The sequence below is a fragment of the Passer domesticus genome, chromosome 4 (genome assembly GCF_036417665.1).
Source record: "Passer domesticus isolate bPasDom1 chromosome 4, bPasDom1.hap1, whole genome shotgun sequence".
Taxonomy (NCBI): Eukaryota; Metazoa; Chordata; class Aves; order Passeriformes; family Passeridae; genus Passer; species Passer domesticus.
The window spans coordinates 46,676,225-46,697,082 of NC_087477.1; the positions used below are offsets into that span (position 1 = coordinate 46,676,225).

Consider the following 20,858-nt stretch of genomic DNA (forward strand, 5'->3'; position numbering starts at 1 on the left):
GCTATGCTAGCTTATGTCTGTCCTCTGTCTTACTGACCCTAAAGTCAACCAAAGTAGTGGGCATACAGCCAATTTTAGATGGCATTTGGTTAGTTTACTCCCTTTTAAAGTAGTTTAGGAAATGTTACTCAAATATTTCTCTTTTTGTCAAGGCTGTTTAACTTTCACAGTTTCACCCCCTTTACTCTGAATTTCCTCCTCCTCAGTATTTTTCCAGTTCTTGAGAAAGGGATTAGAAATATACCTCACCTCCAGCTATTTTCATTGTAGCTTTCTGTACAGATTTCTGGGGTTTTTTGTCTAGCTATGGGGTTTTTTTCCCTAATCCTGGGTTTGTGTATAATTTTGCTGTGCACTACTTTGCATTTGTCTTTTAAGACATAGTTATATAACCCTAACACATAGCCTGAACTCATAACTTTAAAGTGAATTAGGCAGTGCAAGGAGTGCAGGATCAGACATTTGGAAAATGGTCCAGTGGAATTGTTTTCTTTTCCCTGTACAATGAGTATTTGTCTTAAACAACTTCCATGGCTCTTGGAAACTTACTTCACTTCTTCTTCGGTAATCTATGTTCCATTAGACTTTTTTGGTCTGAAGCCAGTTGATTCCTATAGGCTTTACTAAGTGAATTGTGGGTTTTTTCCTTATGTTTGGGTTTGTTGCATTGGTTTTTTGGGGTTTTTTTCCCTTTTACCATTTTCTGAAATTTTTCAGCTTTTATTTGGTGGCTCCTGGTTTTGGGTTTTTTTTTTCTTTTCCCGTTCTCTGAAATGATTCATGTTTTCTTTTCCCAGATCAGTGACCAGAATTGTAGCTCCTTGTTTGAAAAGCTCAGACCTTTACTTTATTGTAGAATGTATGGGAAGCTGTCCAGGCAATATCTGATTAAAGTTATGATAAGAAAGTATATTTAGTGATTAGACATATCCGACTTATTTAATTTTTTGAGAATCATGTCCCAGATCATGTATCACACCATACTATTGATAATACCATTCTCCTGTCAGTGCTGTTTAGGGCAGGTTTCTTCTCATAGCTTACTGGGAAATTTAAAAAGAAATAAAAATACTGTATTGCCTTTTATATACACGTGGGACTGTTTCCTTACTTCACTGTGTGTTGTATTCTCTGGAATGTGTACTTGAGTAAAGGAAGCTATACAGTATTTCTTAGAAGAACAAGCCAGGAAATAGTGATGCAAATAAATCAGTCAGACAGGCAGGGTTTTGAAGAGTGAACTGGTGTAGTTACCTAGCTGACTGTATCCAAAATCCAAAAAAGAATTGCAGTTCTTTAAGGTGGGCTGAGGGTGGGGGGGAAGGTCCTTAAAACACACAACAGAAGGTGCAAGGAAGAGCAAGAAATTTAGGGTAATAATGAGATACTGACTTCTTTGTGTGCCAGTGAAAAGACCTGCCAGCAATAAGGGGAGTTTTTGTGCAGCAAATAGTTCAGAGGTCTGTACTCAGCTTTGCTCCTTTAGTTGTTGAAAAGTCAAGACTTGGTGTGGTTTCTGTTTCTGGAGTTGTTTAAACATGGTTTCTTTTGTTGTTTGTACGTATTGATATCAGTAGAATGTGAATGTGTAAATAATTTTTCATCAGGATAGCTGTGATACCATGAATTGAATTTGCTGCTTGAGAATGACTGCTGCAGTTGCACTTGCCTTCACAGTGGGTACTGGCAGAAGCTCATGAAACCTTCAGCATCTCTAGGCTCTGGCCTGCAGCTCTCCCTTCGGGGTATATCTTCTCAAAGGAACTTTGACCTTTCAAAGTTGTAGTTGAGATACAGCATCTTTGAGCATGAAGTACTGATCAATCAAACCTCACATCACAGTCTTTGTCATGTTCTGAAAACAGGTGTTGTGTGTTGTTTAGCTTTGTCAGAGAGGTCTCTCTCATGGCCTAACACTGTAAAAAGGAAAATATTGCATCTTAGTGCACCTTAGCACCTATGTTATCTACTCCATTACCCTTATTACTCTCCTATAATTTAAGGCCTAGTTAAAAATTCAAGTAGGAACTTAAAAACTAATAAAACCACATGAAAGCAAAATGTCATTCATAACAACTCATGTAAGACCAAAAAACCCCAACAAACTGCCTAAATTTGGGGGTTTTGAGCATGGATTTTTGGGGTTTTTTACAGAACATGGTCTTTTTAAGCCATGGAAACTGCATACTTGCAAAATTGTTGTACCTAATGAAAACCTATACAGATAAATAGAATTTCAGTGCTTTTGAGAAACTCTGTGTTTCTGCTTCTTCATTGACTTTTCAGAATATTTTACCACACGATACCCCATGATACCTCTTCAACCTTGTTTTTAAAGACACTTCCAGTTTTGTTTTTATTTAAATTTTCACTTCAACAGTGAAAAATACACTTTTGGAAAAGAAACATATGTAGAATACTTCAGAATCTTATGGATATCTGCAGGTTAATATATGTATCCTACAACAGAAGTGTGGACATTTTATTGCATGTTTTAATTGAGTTTAAAGTGAAAAGCACCTTTTTAAAATAAAATTGAATAGCAAGAGTGGTAAAGTTTTTATCTAAATTCAAGACAAAACAGCAGAAATAATTAAATGTACGGCACAATCTTTTTACCATTTATGGTTATGGCAAAAAAAGAAATGGGAAAAAATGTGCAGCATTCACTGGAAACTAGATAGCAAAAATGAAGTGATTAATGGGAAGTAATTTAGATTAAGAAGAATACATTTTAGGAAGGCATCCAAACCTGCAGGCTTATGTCAGACTTCACAGATTTTTACAAAACTGTTCCAATAATCCTGCTTAAATGAAATGTAGCATTTTAATATTCAGACTTACTGCAGCATAAACACATTTGTCTTACAGTACTTTCTTGAGATGAGGTTTTATGATACTATATCTCTTTGCAGTTTATTTTCATCTCAGCTAGTTAGCTGATGTATGCAAAACTTGATGCTTCCTAAATAGATGAGTAAGAACTCCAGAAAGAGATGTATAGTGCAGACTCTCTCAAAGGATCTCTGTGGAAGTTGAACATGTAAGAACAAAAGTTAAAATTAATTTGGACAAGTTTGTTTATCCATTTCTACCCAAACATATCTCAAAAATTACAGGAAAATGGGTTTATAAAGTCAGGTACAAGAAGTTACTTTCTTAGTCTTCTGTTTGATCTCTGTTCTCTCACTGTACAGCATCTCACAAGTTGCCCTGTTGTCATCTTGAACAAATGTTGGGAATGAAGGCAAGATAAACTCCTTGCTTTCAGTTCTTGTGCCTTTTATCTGTGAGTCAGAACAAGATGTCTAGAGACATCCTGCTAAGCCAGGAGCAGTCCAGAGACCCCCGTAGGCCACTCTATGTGTGTGATTCATGGACTTCTGACCCAATGGAAAAAAATCTGGCTGAAATGATGATGTCATCCTGAACATGTCCAAAGCTGAATCTTTGGTAGCAAGGGGTTTTGCTTGTTTATTTTTAAATAAAAGAGCTTATGATCAAGCCAAATATAGGCATAGTTTAGTGCAGAGAAAAAGTCTGATTTCTGGCATGATCCAGATAATGTCAAATTAATTCTCTACAGAAGTGCTCGCATGCTATAATGTCCTTAACATATAGTAAGCAGACCCCTTTAATTAATTTCAACTTCTAAACTTCAATTTCAAAGGCACCTGATTCCCACCAATGGAAATGTTACAAAGTAGTGAGAAACTGATTGCAGGTTCTTCCATCAATGTGCTGTGGACATCTTTCATAAAAGATGATGTTACACTTCCAAGAACGCATTACTGCTTACCAACAGACTGAATGCTTCCTCCATGGAAACCATGGAAAATGTCCTGGTGGGTTCTGCACCAACACATTTGGCATAGACGAGGGTTGTGCTGGCTTAGTGTCTCTTTGGTTGCCATACAGAGAGGAATTGCTGATGCAAGATGTTTTGGTCTGTAAACAAAGTATCGTGCAATGGTGAAACAGCTCTCTTAAAAAGCATTTTGTTGCAGTGTACAGTGTTGGAGTGGTTCATGATCCACTAAGTAAGGAGAAACACTAGTCAACAGCTTTTCTGTGTATTTTACAACAATTGCATTCCTTTTTCTAAGCCAAAATATAGCCATCACCATTATATAAATGTAAATCTTTCCTGAGAAGTCTGGTTCCCTTCCTTCATTTCCTGTAGCATGTTAGCTGCAGCTTATTTCAGACTGTTTTCTCTTAAGCTCCTAGAAAATGTAAACAGAGCATAAAAATCTTGTCTACAAATCTTCTAAGTAATTCTGAACTCCCACAAGGAGTACATTACCCATAAAATCCGTGATTGTAAATTACTACTGAAGTTTTTTGAGGGTTGTTTTGTTTTGTTCTGGTTTTATATGTTTTAATGTCTAGGAAGAAGAAACCTGGTTTCTAAACCAAAATTAAGTCTTTAGCATGTTGTGCTTTGACAATCTTCATGATTGTCAATCTTCAAGCCCCAGTCTTCATGATGCATGTCTTTTTGTTATATATAATGGGGGGGGGGGTTGGTTCCTCAAAGTTCTGTTTAACTTGTGAGCATCCTACAAAGGAAGATCTTACTAGAACACTGCACCAAGAGAGCTAGAATTATTTTGTATTGCTAATTTTGTTACAGTGCTGCTTTATTCTCTGTTTAGCAGTGTCTGATCGGTGGATCTGTTTTGCCCAACAGACTGAGATGAGTCAAACTATGGAATAAGACTAAGTTTTTCATTTTTAGTCAGCTTCAGTTTTTCATTTCTTCATTTTATTCTGCTGCTCCTCACAGCAGTCTATGCTTATTTGCTGTTTGCCATTTCCAGATATCACTAGTTGTCATGTAACAAAGTCATTCATTAGATATTTCTTTGTAAAACCAGATTGAAAAATAGTCATCTACTTGCAGTTGACAGTTGTTTCTGCTGCTGTTCTGTGTATTTTCTCCATTTTGATGAAAACATGGTTGTAAATCTTTTCCAGATCTAAATGCAATGGGCCTTGCCAGCTATGCATATGGAGAATAGTGCTTCCTCTTCCCAAGAATTTGTGCCCAGCTCTCTGACATGTGCATTGTCCTTGACTGCTGCTCTAAATATAACTCAATGTGTGACTTTTGACCACTCATAACTACATAACTCATAACTCATAACTGCCTTACATTTCAGAGTAGCCTTCATACAGGTCTGTCCCAGCATAAGTTTTAGCACTTCTACACTGAAAATTCTGACAATATTATTTTGATACGAATACACATGTGTTTCTCATGTAATTAATATCACTTCCATGGGTCTATCATAAAACATGCATTAAGATTAAATGATAATTTAGTTGAAACTATAAACTGATGCATAATAATTATTGTTGGACAGTTGTGCTAGTGAACAAACTGGCTAGTGTGCAATGGGCCTGTTTTATCACTTAAGGCAAAGCCTCATACTTTGGCAGGGAAATTTTGAAGACCTGTATTAAAATGTATTATTATCAATATGTGTATCTACATATTCAAAACATGTTAAGATGTTTAGTCTGAGAAATATGATTTTGTGTTATTGAATATGTTTTACAATATCACTAAATGTTTTAGTGCTTATGCTACAATGCCAATAGTTTTTATTACAAAGCTGAACATTAGCACAGAAAATCAGTTTTAGTTTACTGATAAAATGATGAATCTTTTTTTCATTGTTTTCATAATTCCTTTAATAATGGTAAAGATGTTGTAATTTTTCCAAGCAGCAGGTTGAAACGGTTGTTGCCAGTACTCTAACCTTGGTAAGTGGTTGTGCACTGAGCTGAATACTTTCATATTCAGATGATAAAACTACTCAAGTCTGTTGGGTTAATGATGTGGTCTTTTATGGCACATTTCTGTTCCATTGCTCATGAGGAGCCTTCTCATTTTTGACTACATGGAACTGCCACAGCATGGATGTGGGGCTGGACAGCATGAGGGCACCCTCTGGCAGAAGTGAAGGAGAGACAGGATATGGTGTGGTTTTCTGAGGGCAGTGATTCAAACCAGGGAGAAGGAGGCTGCTATGGCTCAGTCTGGTTGCAGCTGTGGATTTACTGTGAGCTGTGGAGTAGTTGGAGTGAGGGGGTTCACTCAGGGAGGTGAAGGAAGCACAAAGTGGCAGGTACTGAAAAGAGAAGATGGCACAGGGAGCAGATATGTTCTACTTGCCTGGAAATAAACTTGCACATTAAAGATTGCCACTGGGGTCAATGACAGCAATTTAAAGAGACAAAACCTGTACTTTGAGACCTGTTTGACCAGACAAAAAGAGGACTGGAACTTACATTGAAAATCAGTTGAGTAGTAATTTCCAGACCTCTGGGAGGTCACCCTTTCTGCAAGGGTAGAAACCTAAGCTTTCATATGCATTTCTCTTAGATTTTTAGATAGCTGTCTTGAGAGCATTGCCAGTTTCTGTTGCAGCAGAGACATACTACTTGCAGAAGAGCAAATGTAGAACAGCACGTCAAAGGTCAAAGGATATGTCCTCCAACCCTAAACGTGTCTCTTGTGATGTCATTTGTTCCATTCAGATGAACCAATGTCAGATGACAAGGCCTGGACAGTAAATTGCTTGCAGAATCAGCAGTGAGTTATTTGTCGGTAGCCTGAACACCTGCTGAAGATGATGGACTAGTTCTGAAATAAACTGGTACTCTGCAGCCTTTAGCAGTAGAAAGGATGAGCTCCATAAGATACTGTATTTTGTTTAAAATTATTATTTCACAATGCTTCATCTTTGTGACATTAGTTTAATTTATTCTTGAAGTATTTCTCTATTTTGGATTTTTATTTTAGAATTTTCTTTGTCAGATAGGAATGTTTTATTTACATTAATCTTGAAACAGAAATTTGAAACCTGGTCTTTCTGGGCATAAATTCTCCTAAATTGTTCCTATGTGTTTCTTATTTTGCTGAAATTGTTTGGTTTGTTTGGTTTTTTCCTGAGGTGAATTTTAACATGCTAATTTAAATATGTAATGTAATTATGATGTCATCAATATATTTATTCTGTTATTTTATTAAGCTATTCCCTTATGTTTTTCTAGTTTGAGAGTTTCTCACAAGCAAACAAACTTGTTCAGGCCTCTGTTGAGGGCAAGAATGTGGTATAAAAATACCAGACTCGGTTTTCTGTTGAACTGAAAGTACAACTGACTTGTGTGCAGCTGGAGTCTTACAGGAAGATTAGGTTATAAATGCACCTTTGTATTCTCTGTAATTATTTTTTTCAGGCACTTGTGTCCAGGAGCAGTCACTATTGCCCTGTATGTCAGTGACTTAAAGCAGTGCTCTCTGTTCCAGTTTACTATTTGTTTTCTGCTTCATCCAACATCCACGGGAGCTTGCAACAATGGAAGGAGTTTTAGCATTATTTAAGGACTTGTTTTCATAACTCAGTACTAGGGAACCATATTGAGAAATACAGAAATGCTTCCAGATTCCCAGAAAGACTTAGAAAGTTTGAAGTTTAGCTATACCTTCTTCTTTGATTTTTTTCAAAATGTTGTTTCTTGTCACACTGCATGAAAGGACTGTCTCAGAACACTTTTACTAATTTTCAATCCCTGCTTTGTTAAGGGTTTTCCTTTTAAGGGGTAACAGCTCAATAAGCTCCTTAGTCAGATAACTAGATCTCTGGATCAACTTTTGTTTCAGCTGTCAGTGTGGACATATTCAGTATATACTCTCCTCTGAACTGTTGTCATTTTCTTATTTAAATTTAAAGAAACAAGTTACTTCCTACAGGATTCCTTGATCTTTGTTAAAAAAAAAAAAAAAAAGAAAAAAGCTATTGACTTAAAAAAACTAAATCTAAAATATGAACAAAAAAAAAATACAGTGACCAGCAGGACTGGGTTTTGGTTGGGTTTTTATTTTTTATTTAAGTGTTCTTCTTTGCTTGCTGTGGCTATTATAGACATGTACAGTTTGGCAATTCTTTCTCATGAATTACCTGAAGTGCTACTAAAACTGAGTATCAAGAAAAAGGAGCAGCAGTAGGGAGTGTTCCCCTAGCACATTTCACTGTCTTCCTGCAGGTTAGCTCTTCTTCATAAACGCTACTTTTAAAAGTTTCTGGATATTTTGAGAGTAAAGCTAATCTCGCTTTGTTTCTTCACGTAGCATAACAGAATAGTAACTTTTTAAAAAGTAGGTAGTAGTTGAGGGATTCCTTTCCTCTGCAGAAAGCACCAGTGAAATCCCCACAGGACACGCTGTAACCTGTTCTAAAGAACAATGGAAAACACGACAGGAATCTCTGAGTTTTTACACTGGAACTCCATCTCTTCATTTTCCTTTGTCTTGCTGCCAGCGGTTGCAAACGCAGCCGGGGCGGCTCGGGGAGCGCTGCTGCTGGGGGCTCGGCGGCGGCTGTGCGCGGGGCCGGGCCGGGGCAGCGGCGGGGCCGGGCCGAGGGGCTGAGCCGGGGCAGCCGCAGCACTCCCCGAGCCCCCGGCCGGAGCCCGGCCCGCCCGGCCCGGAGCTGCTCCTTACATGGGCATGGCCGCGGCTCGCCCGGGGCCCGGGCGGGGTGGCCGCTGGAGCCGGGCCGGGCCGAGCCGGGGGCGGCGCGGCCCGGGGGGCTCAGCCAGACAAAGAACAGTCCCGGCAACCAAATAAGGAAGTTGGAGCTGGAGGATTTCAGAATAGGAGCAGAGGGGGGGATGCCAGGGGAAGCAGTCTGTGTGCAGGGAGCTGCTCTCTCCTGTTACCAGCGGAGTGGTGAATGCAGGGGATGGAGGCTTGTCCATATCCTTCTGTGATCTTCAGCCAGCAAAGTTGAGAACTCAAGCTGTGTTTGTCATATTTTCTCATGTTTCTGAAAGCTCTCTACAGTTTTCTGTTTAGAAAGGAGGGGTCTTTGGCAGCCCCGTTGGTTAGCAGACTGAAGATAAATGAGTCATCCTTTGCCAAGGGGAAAGAAGAGTCCCATTGCAGATAATTTTAGGCATTACAAAAACATAAGTTTTTGTCTACTGTAGTGTTCTAATGAAAACTTAGACGTTCATCTAGAAAGGCTACACAGGCACTCCTGAGAGTCATGGGGGTCTTTGCAGTTGAGAACAGTAGTACAAAAGGACAGAAAAGAAAGAAAATAAGCACTAGAAAACCCTGATGATTCAGATAGAAGAGCATTTCATAACTACATAAATATGGAAAAATATTATGGGATTTCAGAAATGCAAGTTAGGTACTGGTTTAAACATAGGTGTAAAATTCATGCCCTGTGATCCAGTGTCTTGGGATGTTGTTTTACTTACTTATGTGGGCTGAAGTTAAAAGTTCTTATTCCTGGTTGGAAAACACATGGACATCATTCACTTTTTCACTTTAGACTCATTTAAAGCAGGGAGAATACACACAACAAATATTCTGAAGGAAGAGCTACAATCTCTGCTGAGTGTGTGAAACCTAGGACAGAGAAAACTAAATAGCTGTGGGCACAAACTTCAGCAGTAATGTTTAACATACTGGCCTGGTTTGCTCTGGTTTCAAAATGTTAGCAACAGAATGTGTCCTAAAGTCACAGCCTTTATAGCAAACAATTACATGCACTGTGAGCTTGACATCCTGATGAAAGGAAGTAAGTTATGCCTTGATCTTGAAATTGTGACAAGATCAGCTCATAAACAGCTACTGAAAAACTTTTTAAATACTGTAGGGAAGCCTGGCTCAGAAGAAACAGCTTCTTTATCTTTCCTGACAGGCCTTACAATTACAGCAGCTGTAAGTTACTGAAGTGTAGCTAATTGAAAGATACAACACACTCACTATTGCCATATTGGGGCTATTAAGGAAATGTAGTGTTGAGATTTGAGTTCAGAACTGGGAAGGACTTACAGGTGACATTCAAACTGCTGTGATCATCTGCAACTTTTTTTAAGCCTTCTAACAGTATTAGCATCTGAAGTGCAGGTAGACGTCTCATAAATCCATGGCAATGCTTGTAAAAGTGGGTTTCAGTATCACAGCTGAAAAGTGTTATGTCAGCTTTACTATGAAGTAAAGCCTGAGCAGTCAATGGGTTTTTTTTCTAGGTTATATTTTGTTATATTTAATTTCCAGAGCTCTCACACATTGCAGTATTAGTAGTTCTGCAGGCCAGGAAATCTCATGGATTACTCATGGATGAAACAGACCAATCACATGGGTATTGCAGTATCTAGGAAGTTATTGGGATACTTGACTTCCCCATATGCTTGTTGTTCAACCATCACTGTTCCAGTTCCTTATTAGAAGGTGCCTACATAGTAGACCCACAGTTTTCCTCTGTGCTGTCATAGGAGTTGCGCAATAACTGATCAATATCATTTAATTTTTTACCCTGAGGACCTTTGCTATTTTAGTCTGAAAGGTGAAATAGTGGTATAACAAAGAAGACTTGAGTATGAGTCACTTTGTCACCATGTATGTACTCACACATGCGAGTATATGTGTCTTTCACAAAAATGGTAACTGCTGCCTTAGGAAAATTGACTCAGTAATATCTTTGGTTTTCTGTTGGTATTATTAGAAGTTTGGACAAAATTCTTCTTGTCATTGTTGTTGTTGTTGAATCCTGTTTTCCTAGATCAGAGACTGCAGTATGATCTGCTATCAAGCGTTGGCCCTAGCTGTGTTTTCCTTTTTGCAAAGCACATAGCTTTAATATTCTGTGTATTTGCAGAATTGAAAGTGGTGGGAAATGTTTGCCTAAATATTCTTTCTTGCAACAAACATGTGATCTTTTATTTTCCAGAAATGCTAAGAACAATAAAAGCCACAAACAGCTTGGTACTTCCAGTTCAGACATTGTGAATTTCACCAAACAGAAATACTACCAGACAAAGCAATTTACAGTTACTACCTCAGTGTCTGCCAACACCAGCCAAGTTAGGTAGTACAGGATACTTGAAATAGTGCTAAATGCTTTGAACTGGCACATGTTTGGTAACTACCATTTCAGAGGTATAGTCTGTCACTTTTTGGTTTTGGGAAATCCTAATTTGACATTCTGGCCTTCTAAAGAAATCTCTAACTCTCACACATTCCAAGAAAATCAGTGTCCTGTTCCTGGCTTAGGAACCCACATTCAAAGCTATGCAGAAAAGCTTTGACTCTTCTGTCAAAGTTTTGTCCCACAGTATGGGAGGTGATGAAGTTTTATGGAGACACATTTTTTTGTTTTAAATAAAAAATTTAAAATCTGCAATGGTTGGCATGCCAAAACTTATTTTGCACAGCTAGTGTAAATGGGATGCATTTCCCTTATGTAGGAAAAACAGGGAGATTGCTGAACTGGCCTCCATAGATCATTGAATTGAGTAAGCTGCATATGAATCAGTTTGGAAGCTTGTAAATTCTTTCAATTCCCTATTCTGGTCAGTCCTTCGGGTCTACTTTACTGACATTTCTATCTGAGTTTAATGATGTTTGAACTGTAATATGAAGCAAAGCTGCATTGTAGCTAGCTGAATACTATTTGGGTTGATTTACAGGCATGCCTACATCCTCACATTAATTTCCAGATTTTAAGACCAAAAGAATCTTGTGTCATGTGTCTCCCTCATTAGAAAACACCATTTGAATCTCAACACAACTTCTTCCTAGATCTCAGAATTTTTTAAGTTTGATTTGTTGGATTTTTTTCTTTTGTCAAAACATCCTGTTTTGATTTAAAAAATTTAAGACTTCTGGTCTTAACTAGTGTGATCAGAATTGCACACTCCAGTATAGCTTTGAATGTCTCAGTTAAGTCAGCAGCTACAATGCTAAATGAGGGAAAATCAAGGAGGCAAAGATAAGAGAGGAAACAGAAGTGTAGCTTTTTGTAGTAGCTTTTTGTAGTAGCACCTGGAAAACAGCTGTTGTTTTTATTTATAAAAATATATATGTATGCTATTAAAATACACTTCCTTCACTGAAGATACACTGCAGGCAAAAAGATTGTATTTAAATGCTACAAATTATTCTGTAATAGTTTAAGAATTTTACTGACTCTCTCATTAAGTCCAGTGAGTTATTTTCATTTATTTTCACTCATTGCTGAGGATGTGATTACTTTGTTAAAGGTTTTCTCCCTGCATTTTCAGCTTTTCTTTCCTGAAGGCATCCTTTTTAGTTTTTGTGCTTCCAACAATACTAATTTCATTTTATTTATGGGGTGATTTGAAAAGTAAATCTTAATTTTGTGAAGCTTCTCAAAGTCTGAATAAACGCTAGCAAGAAAACTTCAGGTCGTTTAGTGTTTGCCTGCTTTACTGGTGGCATCTACCATTATCTTCCCTGGTCCACAGAAATGAATTGCTGGGCTCCTTTACTTCATTTTTCCAAAAGCTGTTTGTTATTATTATAATTATGTTTTAATTATTTCTTTTAAATATTAGGATTTAATTTGAGTTGTAGACAATTGTCTTTTTATGTGTGAGTTAGTGTCCCTCATTTTGGTTTGCCAGTCATGCTGTAGATATAGTTGGAAACTCCTTAAACCAGAAACAAATGTTCCTGGGACCAGAATTATAGGCAAAGTTGTTTACAAGAAAGAATCACAGATCATATTAAGCATATGGTTTTGTTTCTTTTCTCTTTTGATCTTTATCTTGCAATGTGCCTCATGCTTGTTTCCCAGTAAGCTGAGCTTTGTTTTCACTTTCCATGCCCAAATATGCTGTGGAGTCAGAGACAAGGAAGTATCTTGAACTAAGCTGATGTGCACAAGTTGTCTCTGCTTTCATCTTCCATCCCTATGAACTGAACATACGCAAATACACACAGACATAAAATTCTTCTGTGCAAAAAATTTAAGAGCTGTGACAGAAGAAATGTTGGAGAACTTCTTAATGCATGTCTTTGGTGCAGTATTATCTCAATCTGTTATAATCAATTACAAAGGAGAAGGTGCAGTTAAGAGATGTGAAGTCCAGGTAATGTTTTTCTATCACTGACTTTTCCTACTGTACATCAGTCTGCTCTTTCTTGTGTGTGTTATGTTATCTGCACCTGTTACAGGCCATAACAGAACTGTGTTCTGCTTTTTAGAGGAAATTCTTGACAAACATGCCTACCAAAAATCATAGAGAGACCTGACCAGCCATGAGTGATACTCTTTTTATCTTTGTACTATCTTAATACTATGTGTATGAGCTGCCATGCTTCTTCCCCAGAGTCATGGACCAGAATTGGAAACAGGGTGCAGTGCAGCACCAGTCTTCTGACTGCCAGGTTCTGGCATGCCATTCTGTTCTAGCAATGGGGAGATGCTTCATTTCCCTCACCCTTTTCCTAATTGGCAGCATTCCTCTGTTCTTCCTGTTATATTCTGAAGGAATTGAGTGATGTGGAGTGAGTTCTGAGTCCTAAAGAGGGCTTAATGGTGAAAAGGTGTGAAAGGGGTTGGGTAAGCAGAGAAATTTTCAGTGCTGCCTTGTTCTGCATTGCCCACTGTGGAATGAAGTTTCTCAGGTAGAGGTCTTGCTCATTTTGGAGGTTCATAACAGCTGGGAGAAAATAGTTATGGTGATGTTTTTGTAAACCAAATAGATTTCCAGGCATCCAGAACTGATCTATAATATACACTGATCAGAAACTGGATCCAAGAGAAGAAAGAGGATCACCCTTGCTTTCACCCGCCCTAAAATCTTTTTACTGTCCAGGATGCTGAGCAGAGATGAAAGGCAGCCTGTTCATATGCTTACTTGCTGCTCGTGAATTAGTAAATGCAAGTGATGCCACTGATCACCTCCATGGGCTAAGCATGGAATTGATAATAGTGATTGTATAGATGTATCTTTTGAGATTATCTATCTTGTTATAAGCAGATGTTGAAGTAGATGTTACTAGTCTTTAGTTGTGTACTTAAAAAACTGATGTTGGCATGTAACCTGTAAGAAAGCACTGGATCTGGACCAAGTGGATTATAGTAGGAATGGTATGAACCAACAACAGAAATCTGTTTACCTTCTTCTGGGGAAAAAGAAGAAAAAAAAAGAGGAAAAAAGAAGAATTATCTACCTTCAAATGAATGCCTTAGTGGAATATGTAGTAGTAATTAATATATTTAGAGTAAGTGACACCCTGGAAGGTTTTGCATAATTAGATCACAAAGCAACTAGATTTTTATATCATATAGTAAATTTTCTCTGATCACTGATGCTATTTTTTGGCAGGTAAAGAAGGCACAGGAGACTATTTGTAAAACAGATGACTACCTGTGTCATATAGTGAAATAGCATGATTTTTTTCTGAAAAAAGTTTTAAATTCAGTTTAATCTGAACACTTGGGGTCTTGGTAGTGATGCGTAATGGCATAAGTGTTAATTTAAAAGAACATAGACGCGTAAAAGGGCTTAGAAGAACAACTTGAGACATCACTTCTGCAGTTCTACATTAAATTTGTAGCCATCCCACCCGCTTGTCATGCAGATGAAGCTGATGTGGCAATCGTGGAAACTTTTGCCTCGAAGAAGAGCTGATGTAAATTCTCGTGGCAACGCTTTTGTGCAGCTGCATGGCAATATGGAAGAGCCTGGCATGTTTCTCTAGGCTGTTGCACCGCCTTCTCAAGTTTTTCTGCTGGCTATGGATGTTCGTGGAAGGGAAAAAAAAGTGAACTTCCAGCCTGGGACTTGAGCATTTTTTGGCAAAAAGTGTACCACAGAGTCTCAGTTCTTGCAGCTCTGAAGGACAGTAGCTAAGACTTAGGCTGCGGCAGCGGGTAGAAACATCCCGATGGCGGCTGGCTGCGGGAGAGCCGCGTCTCGCCGCCGTTCCCGGCAGCCTGGTAACGCCTCCCGCACGCCTCGGGGCGCCCGCGGCGGCCGCGGGACTCTTAACGTGAAGCTGCCGGAGCGGCTCCGCGGTGAGTCACGGCGCGGAGCGGCGCCCCGGGCCCGCCCTATATAGCCGCGGGTACCTGCGGCCGCCGCGCCGCTCGCTCCGCGCCCGGGACGCCGGCGCTCGGCTATGTGAGAGCTGCCCGCCCCGCCGTGCCCAGGTAAGGCGGCTGGGTACTCGCGGGAGTTCGCGGTGACGTGTCTTCTTCAGATGAGGTTACCGCACGGCAGGAGCGGTGATGGGAGGCGAAAGGTCAGGGCACATGAAACCATGCTGTAATCGGACCGGGCTGACCGCCCTTCTGTCGAGTATTTCTACTTTTGATCTACTCTTTCTTGATCTTTTAGTTTGCCTCATCGTCTCTAGTCGCGTAAGAGTTTGGCTGAGGCGCTTTATTTGCCGTCCCCCTGGTGTTTCCAGAGGCAGAAAGGATGCTTTTGTGGCGGCAGCGGCTCTGTGCATCTCTGTAGCCCAAGACTTGCAAAGTCAGTCCTTCAAAAATGTGATAGGGCAGTAAACGATGGGTGCCTTCCCACCCTTCTTTGTACCAGACTTCTGTAGGAACCCAGTGATAGTTTTGGATGAAGAGAATTGGCAATGGGCAGGAGACTTGATCTTTTAGAAGATTTACCACAGCTTCTTACCCAAATGAAATCAAACACTGGAGTTTTGGGCTGCTCTGTGGAATTCATACGTCTATAAGGAAGACATATTTGGTCATCTAGCACTTAATGTACTCTTGTAACTAAATTTTTTTGTCTAATGTTTATCACTGCTTGTTGAAAGGAATTTGGTGTTACTTAGTAACTTTGTAACTTATAACAGTAACAGCTTTGGAAGTTTTTTTCCTTCTTTTCCAAGTCTGCAGCACACATCAGATATTTGTTTAAGTTTTAGTAGTGAAGACAAAAAAAAAAAAGGAAAGTTTCCTGGCAGTAGGCACATAATTAGAAAGAAGGCTGGGAAAAGCAAGACTGGCCTTCTTTATAATGATGTGTTTACAGAAACTTGGAAAGCAGAGATATGCATTGGCTATCAAAGAGAAACCAACGTCTGCTATTGGAACATTTGGGTCAGCTTTATATTAAGGAATATGGCACTGCAGAGCACACATCTAAAAATAGGAGTGGACACAGTCAATGTTTCATTAGGCTTTGAGGTCAAGAAACAGTTTTTCCATGGTATTCTGTGGCTGTATTGAACTGAAACCATGATTCCTGTGAACAAACCTTATATTTCTGAAATTGACTCTGTAAGATGTATTACATGTTGTGCAGAAAGTTTTGTGTTCACTCACGGGTTTGTGTGCACAGAGGTACACTGGTGTTCTGGGGTGGGAAAAGTTTTGATGACGTTCTTTAAGAAAGCCCAGCAGTTTCCAGACATCCAGAGCTGGTCTGTGATTCACAATGCATACCAGACATAAAAGGATTAAGATACGGAAATGATAACAAGAGGATGGGAAAAAAAATCATAGAAAAAGTTAAATGGCTCTCAGCATATGTCCATTGATTGTATCTAAACTGCTTCACTATGAAAATGGGGCAAATACTTGTGAGAACAAGATTCTGAGAGAGATTGTATTGCATCCTGCTTTTGGTTGGGGAACAAAACCTGAAAGAACTGGCTGTGAAATGATGTTCTTTTACTAATTTTCCTGGCCAGAAGGGGAAACACTGTGGGAAAAGGTGGGGGCAGAGGGATAAGAGTTTGAATAAAAGAAACTGGAAATATGGGGTAGGAGATATACAGATATTCTTGCAATGTTTGAAACACATAGGAATATGCAGGTAGGATATTGTTGGAATTGGGAGTGTCTCATTTGGATAAAACAAATCCTCATCTTTGAGATAGGGGAAATCTGATAGTGGATCTCATCTTTGAGATGAGTTTTCTTTCATCTTTGAGATAGTGGAAATCTGATAATCACAAAGTCAGAATTTACCAATTTATCACACATTGCAATCTGACATAGCAGTTATTCTAAAATTGCAACGGTGGATATATAGTAAAGGTTTGTTAGCAGTAGGTGGATGTATGTCACATAACTTTTCTTACAGCTTTCTGAATTTTTTCAGTAAAAATCTGTCCTGAAAATTTGAAGTGTGTTTTAACTAACAATTAAAAACCTTTGATGTGAGAGAAATGTTTTTGTGCTGTTACACTTACCGAACATCCTAGAAAATTCTCTATTATCTTCAAAGTGTTCTTAAGTTTCTTGCTTCTTTTTGTTCATTTTACTGGCAAAGCTCATCTTGCTGGACATCACGCACCAATTATTGTGGGCCTATTGACTAGCCTGAGCCTACTGTTTTCTCTTTGCAGAGACTGCGTGATGATTGCAACATATAAAACTTTGCACTGCAGAATTTTTTGAGCTGATACGATGGTTGTGGAGGGCATGATAGTCTAACTGCTCCACAAGCAGGAGCGGGATTGCAGTTTTATTATCCACTTTGTGGTCTGTGTGATTGCAGCAGCCATTTCTAATAGCTATGTTAGAACAGCATGCCTCCTTTTTTGTAAGGACACAGTGGTAAATCTGATGAGTAATGTTCAGCTGTTGGGCTTTAGGCATTGGAAGACCAAGGAAGCAGTCTGCCTGGAATTGACTTGTGGGATGCTGGTCAGCCCACTTATATGCAGAATTTCTTCTTTCTCTCCTCTACAGAATTTTTTTCTATTACAGTGTTTCAAAATGATCCATGAGAGGCTTACCTTATTGAATTTACTGGTTCTCAGCTGGGTAAAGTAAACCAATCATACTTGAAAAATGATGTAGTTGATGGAAAATATTGTATTCCTCCAACAACCACCTAATTTCTCATCCAGTTCTACTTGAATTAGCTGCTTTTCAATTTTACTCATGCCAACATCCATGTGGATCCATGTGCTTGGGAGCAGAGTAGACTGTCAGTGAGTGTGATGTCATATATGTAGGTTTTCTCTGTGTGTATAGCATCATTTCCTGTAAATTATGAATATTTGTGGACACTACATCTGAAAAACATGAAGATAAAGGCCTTTAGTTTTAAAAAGCTGAGTTTCTAATCTGAAAATGTGTAAATAAGTGCATAGAGCACAGTGCAAAGAAACTCTGAAAGGTGAAGATAGCATATGCAACATTAGTTGCACAATTTCAAAACAAAATAATTTATGTTATTGCTATGTGTTTTTTCATTTGCTGTTTATTGTCCAAGAAAAGACTCTTCAAGTATTTGGGGGTCGTACTGTACTTTTATTGATCTGCAAAGAGTTGGTGGCCCTCAGGTTTTGTTTTCCCAATGAAAATTTCAGGATTATGTAGAATGTATAAATTGACTGATAGTCCCAGATATATTTTTGAGAACATAATAATTGACTGGAAATCTTTTATCCCAGGAATATTATCTAATCAAAATATGCCTGTGGACTTTTGTATTCATGTATCATCTTCCATTGGAAACATTCCTGCTTTTTTAACAGATAGCATTTCAGTGCTAATTAAGTAATAAAGTTCCCTTTGGAGGAAAGTGCCCACTCAGTAATAGCAATACTCAGCAATGATTTCGTAGTAATAATAGATGCATTTGGAAGAATATGTACGGAGTAATTACTAACCAAATTATAGTATGCCTAGAAGACTAATTTTAACCTCCTACTGCAGAAGGTGAAGAGTCTTGTGACCACAAGTGTCAGAACTTATTGGAGCATTATAGATAATTTAACATTTTGGTATTCATATATTAAACATATAATTATAATAATTAAAAATAAAATTATCAAAGAAGAAGAACCAGTAGTTAAGGCTGTTCTTTTTACATGTGTAATCCACTTTCTGGGTTAACACATGAATAGAAAATTTAGGAAATACTTTTCCTCCACATTTCTGTCTAGACACTTACATGGTCCTTTTCCCACCTGCTTGAGACATTCTAACCTTTGCCAAGGCAGGAAGTTTGTATTTCCTTTATTGAAGCAGAAAGTGATTGTAATTAGTGTATTGTGCATGGCACTCCCCAGCACTTCCCCCTTCCACGAAGGAAAGGAATTTTAAGATAAACAGCACTTACTTTTATACAAATAAATAAATATAGTGGGTTCAATTTCTTGCTGGGCTTTTTCTGCCTTATTCACCTGTGTGAGATGAGCCAAGAACCAACTGAATCTGCTTTCCCTAGTTTTCATAGTGTGCATATCTCCCCAGTGATAATTTGAGTATGAAATCTTTGATTACCTTAGATTATCTTAAACCATTGTTTGTAGCAGTTACTTAGAATTCTTTCCAGTCCTTCCTGGGACATTCTTCTGAGCCTGGGAAACTGTATTCATTCACATCAACAAAATATGTTCCTGTTGAAATTTCTCTTTAAAATGGGCCTCAGATATTGTTTCTTACCAATTTCAGAAGATGGTCTACATTATATGCGTGAGGATATAACGCAAGAAAAAACAATTCTTCTAATTATTGTCTTTGAGAAACCAATCTGATATCACCGTTCACTATAGTGTATTTCAAGCAGAAAGTGGTTATGTGGGGTTGAGTTCCTACCTCTACCTTAATAATATGGAAGAGTTACTTAGTTGAAGAGTTGAGTCTATGCATCAGGAGCTTCTATACTGCATTGCCAAAGTGTCCAAGTTCTGGTAAATGTTCATAAGATGGCACATACCTTATTTGTTCTTTTGGGATTGTTTAAAGTAAAGGTTTTTTAGAAAAAGACTATTATTTTCAGACATGATGTGTCAGCCAGCAGAAATGTACAGGAAAAGATTTTTTTGGGTTTTCATTGGCAATATGCTTACATTTTTTTTTTCCAGGCTTAAATGTAAAAATAGATTAGTGCACAAAAAACCTGTTTTAGTGATGTTAATGCTTATACCAACCATATTACCCCATTGAGTTCCCAGTAAAGGCTGATGCTTGTTTTCTATGCTACTGTACCTATTACAACAATACAGAACCTGAGGTGTGTGTAAATAATGGGAAAACACAAAGTATTACTTTTACAATCTCAAGTGGATTTGTTTCAATCTTAGCATTTACAAAATTTCAGTTTGTTCTCAAACAGAACACTGTTTGAGAAGGCTGATGACATTCTGGCCTGTATCAGCAATAGTGTGGCAGCAGGACCAGGGCTGTGACTGTCCCCCAGTGCTCTGCACTGCTGCATTCAGTTTTGGGACTCTCACTTTGAAAGTGACATTTTGATGCTGCAGCATGTCCAGAGAAGGGCAACAAGGCTTGTGAAAGGACTGGAGAACATGAGGGCTAGCTGGGGGTGTTTAGCCTGGAGAGGAGGATGCTCAGGGGGACCTCATTACTCTCTACAAGTGTCTGAATTGAGGTCTTGTTGAGGTGGAATTCAGTCTCTTCTACCATACCTGCAGTAAGAGGATCAGAGGTAATGGCATCAAGCTGAGAAGGGGAAGATTCTGATTAGACATCAGGAAAAAAAATTAGATGTTTAGTGGTTTAGAAGTTACAGTGGTAGTGCTGGGTCGATTGTTGGATTTGATGATCTTAAACGTCTCTTCCAAAACATTGAACTGTGATAAAGATTCAGTCAGCTGGACTTAATTTTTAAATTGCAAATGAAAATTAATTCCTCTCCTGTGATGAAAAGAAATGTACATCAGAGAGCAAGAAATGCATGCAGACAGTATCTGGTAGACAGGACAGACTTCATTAGGAGCTCTTGCCTGGGCTCTAGTGAATAGAAAAAGAGAATGGAATATTTAGATTTCTTTAGTACTTCTTCTGCTACAAATTCATTTTAAAAGTATTTCTCCAGCCACACTGAATACAGAAATCTGGTTTAAATCAAGACCCACATGTGTTATAGCAACTTTTCTCAGGAGAGCCAACCTGCTGGGTTTAGGCCAAGCTTTCAGCTGAGCTTACTCCTACCCATTTTTGCACCTTACTCACAACTTGGAAGACTTATCCTTAAAATAGCATAATTCTTTTTTCTGTAGTTGGATCATGAAGCTTTTTAAAATTTTTACGGCTGAATTCATTCTTCTGATTAGGTTGAATCACAGT

General features: G+C 38.5%; 1 protein-coding gene and 1 long non-coding RNA gene across 9 annotated transcripts in view; one reads left to right on the top strand and one right to left on the bottom strand.

Moving 5' to 3' along the window:
* The window catches only part of PALLD (palladin, cytoskeletal associated protein), a 189,541-nt gene that overhangs the window by 106,772 nt on the left and 61,911 nt on the right, over nt 1–20,858 (top strand). The window contains exon 1 of one of the 8 annotated variants that reach the window (XM_064417663.1): nt 14,846–14,993. The exons of the other annotated variants lie outside the window; for them this stretch is intronic. The gene's annotated coding sequence lies outside the window, so the exon portion shown is untranslated. Of the gene's footprint in view, nt 1–14,845; nt 14,994–20,858 lie in introns of those variants that run through there. 8 annotated transcript variants of the gene reach the window in all.
* LOC135299152 (uncharacterized) lies at nt 1,386–4,505 on the bottom strand. Its single transcript, XR_010361201.1, has 3 exons — nt 3,675–4,505; nt 2,870–3,026; nt 1,386–1,916 (listed from the first exon to the last, which is right to left on the bottom strand). It is a non-coding gene; the product is annotated as an uncharacterized LOC135299152 (long non-coding RNA).